This window comes from Cynoglossus semilaevis, chromosome 15 (assembly GCF_000523025.1).
Source record: "Cynoglossus semilaevis isolate Cse_v1.0 chromosome 15, Cse_v1.0, whole genome shotgun sequence".
In the NCBI taxonomy this organism is placed as follows: domain Eukaryota; kingdom Metazoa; phylum Chordata; class Actinopteri; order Pleuronectiformes; family Cynoglossidae; genus Cynoglossus; species Cynoglossus semilaevis.
Window position 1 is genome coordinate 2,298,917 of NC_024321.1, and position 12,031 is coordinate 2,310,947.

Below are 12,031 nucleotides of genomic sequence, written 5' to 3' on the forward strand. Positions count from 1 at the left end.
GACCATTTTCAGGATTTTTTTGTCTATTCACTATTCATAATGGAGCTCTATGCTGTTAATATTAGGGTTGCTGTCAACATCGTTCGTATCATTATTTTGATTTATTTATTTATTTTTACAAAATGATCCGTTTCCAAACAGGTTATTTTTGCACATTTGTTTGTGACACTGACTAAATGTCTCCTCATTGTGTTTCACGTTTTGCAAATGTTTTGGGGGGGCTAAGTCCAAGCCATTCTTTTGTTCAGATTTTGTTTTGCATTCTGTTAGCATGTCGATGTTACTGGATAATAGCGTTTTATTTTTGCTACATTTTCTCTGGGTTTTTTTTTTTTTTTTTTTTTTGGCAGGTTATTTGGATCCACTTCAGGCTAACCGTTTCCTTTTATTTGTGCTATGAAAGCTGTGGGCGGACATTTATTTGCATTGTCTAACTTAATACAGTATACAGCAATATACAGCTATTTTAAGAATAATTATTTCAGTTTTAGTTTGCATTTGCTGGGTTTAAATCCAGAGAGCCTTTTGAAGAGACGAGCTGTCAGACTTACATTAGATTTCAGCACCAGCCACAGCGAAAGAGCAGAGTTCACTTTAATGATGCTATATATGCTAATGAGTAGGTTAAAGTTCATCAAAGTTTGATTATAAAATATGACTAATTGCAAACCATTAACTGTTTCTCATCTAATGCACTAGGGAAAAAGTTGTTCCACCATTTATTTTCTTGCTATTTTTCAGCAATTTTGAAGAATTTATTTTCCCATAAACCAATTTTTCCAATGATCTTATTAGCGGGTAGCTAGCAATGCTTCATTGTAGCGAACTTAGACAAATCTGTAGTGAAACAACACTAATAGATTGATAACGTATTTGTGTTTAGCTATTGTTGGAATATATTTCTATCTATTTTGATGTGCATTGCCATCGTTGTGTTTGGCTAACATCTTTTGATCTTTAATGTGTTTTGCAGTTTTGAGATATTTGATATATTTTTTTGGCTAAATAAGCTGAACCTGGACTAGCATTACATAACTGTGACAGCTTTTTTTACATTTATCCAAATGTAAAGCATCATTTAGCTAACCTTAAGCTAATTTAGCTACAGTAAACCAGCCCAGTTGTTTTAGATTGCGCTAGCTTCCACACAGGAATAGCTCTCTTATGTTGCTATAATTGTTGTAGCTTTTTTGGCCAATGCTGTTTCATCCAAATGTAAAGCATCATTTAGCTAACCTTAAGCTAATTTAGCTACAGTAAACCAGTCCAGTTGTTTTGGTTTCCCCTGGCTCCCACAGAAGAATAGCTCTTTTCTGTTGCTTTGTCGTGAGTTTTTGCCCGGCAACAACAGCTCTTCGGTTCTATCTTTAATTAGCCGAGACGTTAGCCTCAATTTTAAATGCGCGTTGCTCCTGTGGCTCATCAGAACTGGAGCTAGGCTGCCGTTTGGAGGTCGCCTTTTCATTTCTGACTGACGCTTAGTGGACCACTTTCTTTTAAGGTTGCTAGCTTCCAACTCCTCCCAGCCTCTCATGGCCTGTCTCTTTATTTAGCTGCCTTTTGTCACTGCTAATTATCTTGTTTTCCTCCCTCAACACCACAGCAAAATAAAGAAGCAGTGGGTTTGAAGTCGACTGCTGCTCTGGCGCTCGCTGCTAACGACAGCCTGAAGGGCCCGCTGAACCTTTTTTCTCTCTTCTCTGCTGTGGCTGCTGAGATGAAGAGCTTCAGAGAAAACCGGGTCAATGGACTATGACTGACTCTATGGAGCCGAAACAACAAGATGCCATTTTCCCTCTTAGTCCGCTGTTAACAAAACCCAACATTTTACCAGCGCAGACAGATGAAACGTCTGTGAGCGTCTTGCTTTATTCAGTAACAGTTGAATGGGTTTCATTCACATCCCATTCTGTGTCACTACAGTGTGAAGGAGTTTCATTCTGCTGCTGCAGTGTGCGCTGGCAGGAGCGCCGCCGCCTCGCACTTCAATATTTTCTTTCATTTTCGCAATATTAACCACAGGAACATGACATGAATAGGGGCGCCGGTGGATCCCACTGCTTATTTAATTTGTGCTATGAATCATTTGGCTCCCACTGCCATTTTATGTGTTAGAAAAGAATTTTTTTTAATAAACCTTAGCAGCCATCTCCTCATCTGTTCTTTGGGTCTTTGTCAGCTGGCTCAGCGGGAAGGCCTCGCTGTTTCTGCTGCATCGCCCGCTAACTCGGAGATTGTTGATTTTTTTTCTAAAGCTATTCTGGAACATTCTTCCAAATGGCCATGACCAATGATGTGACAAGTAATTCTACTATATTTCCAAACCTCTCGATCAGGGGTGTCAAACTCAGTTTGGCTCAGGGGCCATATACGGCCCGGATTAGACGTCGTAGAAGTGGGCCGGACCAGTACAATCATAACTAGCTAATAACAATTAGCTATAAATACCAATAAGCCCGCCCACACACAGACATAACCAATCAGGCAACAACCCTAACACTTCAAATACCAGGCTAAAGTTCATCAACTGATATCGTAAATATGTATTTACAAGGGATGTCCGATAATATTGGTTGACCGATATTATCGGACATCCGATATTAGCATATTATGTAATATCAGTTAGAATCGTTATCAGTTTTTCCTCAGATAATGAAAACCCAATCGCCAAATGATGTGTGCTCTAAGAATAGTTTTGGGGATAAACGGCCGTATATTAAAGGAAAAGTCACTAGATGGCAGCATTGCAGCTCATTTAATTAATCTCCTACTCATACAGTAGTTTGTACAGATAAATAAATAAATGTTAGCAGGCCTGTATCAGTATCAGTTGTTATCCGAATTGGAAATTCAGATAAATAAATAAATGTTAGCAGGCCTATATCGGTATCAGTTGTTATCCGAATCGGAAATTCAGTGTTTGGACAAATGGCATATCGGATATTGGCAAAAAGCTAACATCGGACATCCCTAGTATTTACTCACATAACATACATACTTTATACTCTATAAACAATATATGTTCAGGCGTTTTATTGTATTTGCTCATGATCTACCAGCACTGTCTTCGTGATCTACTGGTAGAGCCTGATCTATTTATTTGGCAGCCCCGCTCTTAAAGCGTGCCCCACTGTGCTAGTTAGTTACAGAGCAAGAGTTAATGGTCTGTTAAATTCCATGCAGTTCTTCTCACTTTGTCATGCCAAGGGAAACGTATGTTGCAGGTTTACAGCGAATTTGTTCAAAGTTCCATCACAACAATCGTGTTTTACGAAATTTCTTCACTAATAATTTTGTGTAAATAAGGCCACAGGCACAACGGAATCTATAGTTTTGCATTATTTTGCTTGAGTTCTGTTTGACCTACATCGCCCATGTGTCTCTGCCTCCTCAGTCTGGAACAACGGTTCCTCCCAGATCATGGACAAACCAGATTTGTTTTTTATATTTTGGTGATTGAAAGATGTTTGTGCTGCTTTGGCCCAGAGGCAATGTCTCTGTCATTGGTGTGGAACCCCAGGGTTCACCTCCTGGGCAAGATGGAATCCTGGTTAGGGCGGTTGGTACCTTCTAGTGGACTCACCACCTGCAGGAAGGTTCATGAGGGGTTGGTACGGTGGAGGGTGAAAATGGATGGATGGATGGATGGATGGATGGATGGATGGATGGATGGATGAAAGACAGTTGAATTTATTTTATGAAATGACAACACTCTTTTACCATGATTAGCATACTTTATTTATTTTCTGAACATATGGTTCATTTCCTGGAGAGTTGCTAACAACTAAAGGCGTGGAGCAGTTAGCAGCAGCACTGACTTATTTTGAAATCCGCTGTTTTACCAGGTCGGTTAACAGGACTGTAAAAATAAGAAGAGTTTGTTTCAAGATATGGTTCATATTTTCCACCTTTGTACATAGTTTTCTATTTTTTAAAAAAAAAGTAATTTTCCAACTCTGGCCGTTATCATGTTGTTGATTTCTTCGTTCATTTTGTGCTTTTATTTTGATATATTGTTGCACATCGTTTCCAAAACAAAAAAGGTGAGAGGTGGTGATGGTTGGCGGCCCCCAAATGAAATCCTGCTCAGGACCCCATTAAGGCTGATATATTTTATTGTAATGTAACTGTGTTTTTTTTTTCTCTCCTCCTCTCCTGTTTATTCTACATCTGCGTCTATCTCCGGCCGAGCTCGGTTTTGTGCTTTATAATGGCCATTAAGGGGCAGAGAGGGCACCAGCTTAGGGCTTTCCCATGAATCACTGCTGCATTGAGTTGCATTGACCGTCATAACTCCTGCAGGAGTGCTTCAGTAGTGGGCTGCCGGGAGAGAGTTCACAAGATCAATTCCCCTTAGACGCGGCATTTTTCATTGAACTCCTGTTAAGAAAACTGCACAATGGAATAGCGTTTTTTTCTTTATTAGCCGTTGCGACTGACTTTTGGCTACATTTGTTATTTTACTTTTTTTTAGACAACTTGTATTTAATTTGTGTTTAGAAAAACATATACAATATTGTATTTAATTTGTGTTTAGAAAAACACATTTTGGTTGGGCAAATTAAATATATAGTATTATAATATATAATTATTATACATATTTTTTATTTATCATATATTTATAATAATAAATTAAATCAAATTATTAAATAATAATAATAATAATAATAATTTGATAAATATGAATCATTTCTTTTTTTATTGATACGCAATAAAATAATAACATTTTTGTTCTTTAATCTATATTGGGCCGAGTTATTTTATTTTAAACCATTGTAAAAACTTATTCTTATTCTAAATTCTTTCTACTTTCGTCCTGAGGCTCAAGGTTAGGCTTTTTTGATCTTCAGATTTATGCTACATTTTTTAATTTTTATCAACTAACCTGCAGGGAAATACAATAATCTTTCACATGGTCTTTTAGTTTTCATAGTTTTGTTATATATAATCAATAGTAAATGGCTTTTAAATAAATTATTGAGCTAACTTTTCTAGGTTTTTTAGCTCTCTTTTAGCAAGATATATCTGTTATATTTGTGTACAATTGTTAATATTTTTGTAAACAATTGGCAGAGGTGATCCCAATTCAACATTTTCTCAGCCTCTGGAATCACCGTCCTGCTCCGCCACGTGCTCTGCTTCTCTGAACATTTTCTTAATCCAAATCTCTCCGCCACAACAGGCCTGAGTTAGACGTCCGTGAGGCGTCACCTCAGCAGACTGCAGATGGTTTTACCCACGATTAAACACAGAGATGATCTTTTTTTTTCCAGCCGTCTCTATCGGAACAGCATCTGTGTAACGCTGACATGACGCGCTGCCATAAAGATGATACAGGGCTGGTTCCCACAGACAAGGTCTCCTTGTAGCCCAGACTAATGGCTGCCATCATGACCACAGAGGTATGACCAGGCCCTGTGTAATGGGATTAAACCAGCAGTGTGTTTTCAGACCTTACAGGATTAGACTGGCTGAACGGTGGAGGAGCAGATGTGTGGTGTGTTGATTGATAAAACCAGAAACATTTACTGTTTGGACTGTGAAGAACTGAGGAAGCAGAGTCAGAAGTACAGAAAACGCCTTGACATTTTGAATTAACCTTTAAAATTTGGCCCACTTTCACGAGAAAATCCTAAGATATTGTTACTTTTTGCCAGGTCCATGTGAAAAAGTGAGTTAATAATTAATTACTAGGGGAATAAAGTCACTACAGAATGTAGTTACCCAGAGTTCAACGAATCAAAACGTGAGAAAGGTTTAGGTATTAGATAACTTTAGAAGGTGGAAAAAGAGAAAAAAAAAGTTAAGCTATTGCAATAAGCTATTAGAAAATAGCTTATGGTTAGCGAAAACATTTGTGAAAAAAAAAATACACGAACAAAGTACTTATCAAAGTGCGAAATAAAATTTATGTGTAAGAATTAGCTAAGATTTAAAATTGCTAATTTGAGCATAGCAAAATAGCAAAGTTAGCCCGCATTGTGGCATGTGTTATAGATTAATGAAATTACTCCCTACATAAACAAATAAATAACAACAAACCTAGTATTCAGGAAAAAGTGTAAAAATAACAGTTAGCCGTAAATTGTGACTTATTTGATGTCCAGATTACAAATATTTGTTAATATTTTTTGTGAAAAAAAATTGAAATATTTGCCTATTTATCTGCTTTATTGTAAGCTAATGGTAACACAGTATACACTGACAGTAGTGACTTAGTTTACGATGCATTTATGAACTTCAACTCAAACAATAACACACTTTCCACTCTCCAATAACCGACTGTACGTCCGCCGTCCCATCTTTGGATCCCCCGGCCTAGCGTAGGGAACCGCCGTCTCTTCTAACACTTCGGGAACATGGCGTGAAGTGATGTGAACATGACCTTATCTGCTGCAGCGTTATCTTGGAGATCGTGAATGCAGAGCAACAGCTGAGGCCTCGGCTCTGTGACAGTAGAAAACAGATTACACGGCAAAGCAGAGATTTATTAGTGGGGTTAGATGGAATAGAGATGAGTGAGGGGTGTTGGTGGTGGTGGTGGGGGGGGGGTATTTAAATATATTAACCTTCAGTGGATCCCCTCTGAAAAGTATGGAAGAGGAGGAGAGGGGGGGCGTGACAGGAGTGGCCTCAGAAGGAATTTGCTCCATGTCACCGATGTAATGAATACTGATGACACGATTCCGCTCTCTGATCTGATTCAAACCCTGCTGACGATGATGATGACGCAGGGAAATAAACATAAACACATGGATTTCAATTTCAAATGGCTCGTTGCAAGGTTAGACATCGGATTAAAAAAAGATTATACGTGAAATCGCCCTTTATAATCCCTTATTGTAGGTCGGTTTTTGGGAAACGTCTGAGGCTCTGTGGCGAACAGGATTGGACAAAAATATCGCATAAAGCTAAAAGTCAACAGTAAAAAAATACCCCCCCGAAAAACTCACCAAAATGTATAGAGAAAATGCTTTATATGTTGATGACACCATTATTTACATTTCATTTTAGGGCGCTTTATATGTTGATGACACCATTATTTTCATTTCATTTTAGGGCAATCAAAATGTCTTTTTTTTTTTTTTTTTTTCTCCCACCCGTTAATCTTCTTTTCCTTTATCTTTTCACACTGATTCTGCTGAATTTGTAGAGAACAGTTGAGCTAATGGTGGATGTTATCGAACCTTATATCACTGTAAGGCAAGAGTCCGATTCATCCCGTCTGTGTGTCAAGTGTGAAAACGTGAGGTTGAAGAGTGTGAAGTCTGTCTGTTTCCTCTTCCCTCCTGTAGGTGGAGTTAATCAGTGTCATCACACTCACCTCTGTCTGTCGCCGGTCTCACTGGTGTCACCTGGTGTTCTGGGTATATATACTGTACCTCTCATTCAGACCTGCTGGGGTCGTTGTGATGGGGATGCGTTTTGCTTTGTGGTCTTTGCGTCATGTGTGACTGTTCTAATCCTGTTTCTAGCTAATGGTCTGGAGTTTGTTGTCGCGTGCTCCTGTTATACAGAGATAAAAGATAGGGTCATAAAAAAAAAGAAAAGAAAAATTATAGATTTTTTGAAGGACCCGAACTTGTGTTTTTCTGAAGTTAAAGTGTTTAACTTTAACAGTACGTGGCTGTTCTCCTGCAGGGATAGAGCAGGAGCACAGATGATCCACTCAAGCCGTCTGACTTGTAGAAATTTGCATCTGATGGAATCCCGACCTGAAAGGTCTACTCCCGCACATCGACTGCCCATTTTAATTTGTGTTGTGTTTGGAAAAAGCTGATGTGGAGCTAATAATAATATCTTCACTGAGAAGGTCTAAGACTTAATGATTTGTTCAGCGTAGCCTTCAAACCTTTGTGATTAAGATTTTCAAAATGTTAGATCATTTTAGAGGAAACAAGTTCCTCTTTCAAATGAATCATTTTACACAAATTCCAGTCTAAACCTTGTGAACATGACTCCAGGTGTAAAGTATTTTGAATTCTTTGTGGGGAATCTCCTCTCTGCTCTCTTAACCCGTTCCTGAAACACAGAATACAGACTATATTTTCCGGACTATAAGTCGCACCAGGCAGAAAATGCATAATGAAGAAGAAAAAAATAACATACATAAGTTGCTCCAGAGTAAGTCGCACTAGCCAAAAAATGAAAAAGAACAAAGCATAGCTTACAGGAGTAGCGCACAAGCCTAGAGTGCCCTCTAGTGACTGTCAGTGTGAAAATAATGAACATGCGAAATTATATATTTTAATATATGTCGCACCTGAGTATAAGTCGCAAATCCAGCCAAAAGATGAAAAAAGAAAGCGACTTGCAGTTTGGAAAATATGGCATGTACAGTGTATATGTGTGTGTGTATCGTAAATGCGAATCTCCTGCACTAAAGTAGTAGCCATACCGTTCACGTGCCAGCACCCCAACATATACTTTATGTACTTGTTATATAAAGTATATTCAGTTTGTGTAGCTATATATTTTTTAATGTAAGTAGAACTGCATAATCTGTCAAATACATACTACAGGTACGCTAAAATACTATCGACTACACACAGATTCAGGTTTCGCCACGACGTCACATTAGCTCAACGCTAACATCTACAAAGAGATGGTTGGAACCCGTTCCTGAAACACAGAATACAGACAGACTGGGTACCGTATTTTCCGTCTTGACGGTTTTCATGGACACATCTCCAGGTCTCACCCAATCTCATCACCCAAGGTATCAGTCACTTCAATTCGACCCATAGCAGCCAACCTGAAAATGCCTTAATAGCTTGGAGACAGATGTGAAAGGTTGTCCCATGTCCTGAACTCTCGGCTGCGTCCTAATGTGACTGATGGTCCTGTAACTGTCACCCTCTCTGGAACCCTCTGCCTGGGCTTCGCAGTATCAAAGGACAAGGAGCTGTTAATTCAAGCGATGACAGAAAAGGTCATCGTTTCAGTTGTTCTGTTAAAGGTTACGACCTGTCACATGGACCAGACAACGGACTGACGAGTGAAAAAGAGGAACTTTTAATTCATGGCCCGTAGTTTATAAAGTAAAGACAAAAGCAACAATACACCGCAGTGGGTGGGAGAGAAGTCAGAAGGTGACACAATTATGTGCCTTTGTGACGTGATTATACGTTAGTTAGCGTGCGAAGGACTGAAACTAAAAGGGAGGACTAATTATAATTTTTAGGTTTTACAATTAAATGTCTCCAGAGATCGAGACGGTCGGAGTGTTCATGTTTAAACATAGTGTTTCATAACGATGAGTTTGAAACAGAACAGACGTTAAACTGGGACAAGTCTCTCTTTTATATCTGTTTATTCGTCCATTCAATCATCTTTTCTATAGGGCCATACAGACTGGGTGCCAAAACATATGGCCCGTGGCCCAAAACCTGCCCGCTAGGAGGTTCAATCCGGTCCACTTGATACATTTTGAGAGAAAAACTTAGGAGGTTCAATCCGGTCCACTTGATAGTAAAACTAAACACAAACATTTAATGTTCATGATGTTTTGAAAAATTATATTTCATTAAGTATGAAGATTTATCCAATACATTGGCTTATTTTTATTTATAGGTACAGTGGAACCTCGAGATACGAGCATAATCCGTTCCAGAACTCGAGGTGCTCGTATCTCGAATTCTTCTCGTATGAAGAATAATGCGCAAAATGTAAAAAGAAAATTTCGTAAACAACGCAAACACAATACGAGTGATCGGGGGAGATGCGTACGGAGGTCGACGGACACGTGAAGTGAACGAGTGAGGCCACCTAGCGTCGGCGTCTGTAAGCGTGCTCATATCTCAAATATTTACTCGTATCTGGAAGCAAAAATTTGCCCCGAATGCTTGCTCGTCTCTCGAAATACTCGTATGTCGACGCGCTCGTGTCTCGAGGTTCTGCTGTAATTATGTTATGATCGTACTGGTCTGACCAACCTGAAATCTAATTAGGCGGTAAGTGACCCCTGACCCAAAATGAGTTTGACACCCGTGCTGTAGCCCAGCTTTTTGAATGCAGTTTCTGTGTGTTCTCCCAGTGTGTCCTTTGTCATTTTTTTTTCCTAGTACTCTGTTTTTTTTTTTCCAACAGTCAAAACTTGCGAGTGCAAATCAGTGTCCATCTCCATTATATTCCAGTGCTGGCCTGGTGATATCTTGACTCACTGCTGCACTTGGACCATCTTTTTCTTTTCCTTTTGTTTTTAACATGTCTTCTTTAAACTGCTTTGTTAAAGCTGTTCACAGCGAGCTGCTCTGAGCTAGTGATTTTTTTGTTGGACGCCTTGTCAACACCCATCATCATCATGGACATCTGGAACTCAAGCATGGCTTCGCAGCAGTGGACTAATCTAAAAGTCTTAGAAACTTCAGCTGTTTTTTTTTTTGTTTGTTTTGTTTTTTTTCGCCCTTGAACAGTCAAAACTTGCGAGTGCAAATCAGTGTCCATCTCCATTATATTCCAGTGCTGGCCTGGTGATATCTTGACTCACTGCTGCACTTGGACCATCTTTTTCTTTTCCTTTTGTTTTTAACATGTCTTCTTTAAACTGCTTTGTTAAAGCTGTTCACAGCGAGCTGCTCTGAGATAGTGATTTTTTTGTTGGACGCCTTGTAAACACCCATCATCATCATGGACATCTGGAACTCAAGCATGGCTTCGCAGCAGTGGACTAATCTAAAAGTCTTAGAAACTTCAGCTGTTTTTTTTTTTGTTTGTTTTGTTTTTTTTCGCCCTTGCAGTTTTAAACTCTCAGACACTCAGTTTAGGAAAAGCTGTACAGTTTGTAGACGTTGTGTTTTCAACAGCTGTTGGGAAAATCAGTCCATACAGCAAACGCAGCAGCCTCGGTCGCACTGTCTTGTGACAAACTCGAAAGACCGAGAAGAACAAGACAAAAAATCCAAAGTGTTTCAGTTTGTCTGAGTTCAACTGACAGACAGCTGGGGGTGAGTTAAAATATCAGAGGAAATACCTGAAAACAAAATCCCAATTCGGTATCTTCTTTTCTTTTAAAGGGTAAAATAAATATAATCTATTAAACGGTAGTTTAGGTTACAAAATCCACAGAATACGGGACATCTCGCTGCGGATGACGAAGCTCTCAAAATTGGCAACACCGCTGCACATTAATCAATGTTTTCACTACAGGAAAACAGTAAAATAGGTGTTTGAGGCTTCAGCGCAAATTAGTGTTGACAGCTCTTTCTCTGCAGCTCCTCCTGATGCGTGCGTGCCCAAACCTATCATCATCGTCGGGCCTAAATTACCATTTCAATGTGCGTATTGATTGAATTGGCTTTAAATGGATCTGTGATGTTTATTCATGAGCAGCCGCTGTGTATTAGCCATGCTCTCTGTCCTTTTATGGATTCCACTACCAGTAGAGAGAGAGTTCTCAATTCAAATTCCTCCAACACCTCTGATATATATATTTTTTGTTGTCCTATCATCTAGTTCAGTGGTCGCCAATCCGCACAGAAAGAATGCATAAATTACATTATTTCTGTATTATTAATATCTATCCCCGGGCCACAGACAGGCACGGGTCTGTGGGTCAGTCGCACAGAAAGAATGCATAAATTATCTGATTTTGAACGATGTTTTATTTTGAAAAATTATCGGGTTCTCTGTCTATGACTCACACTTGATACATCGGTCACGTCTTACCTCCATCCGACGCCTTCTTAAAAGGTCTGCACCGGCAGGTAACACATAATACATTACCGCTAAATTGAAACGCCCAAACCCTGAGGGGTTAATTTTTTAATATTACCAGACTGGACCTTTATCTGCTTGAGATGGGTGAAACGTCACGTCTTGACACTGACTCCTAACACTCGTCCGTCACCGAGGCTTGAGGAAATGCAGATGAGCTCCGCCGGCTAATGTGCTCCAATTTTCTGCTCATGTGTTTGTAATAAGAGTCAATGATCTATGCAGTCGCAAAGTCAATTTTGCACTAAAAGCTGCAGATGAGCATAGAGCAGGAGAAATCTGTAAAGAGGCAAATACGGCGGGGGGGGGGGGGGGG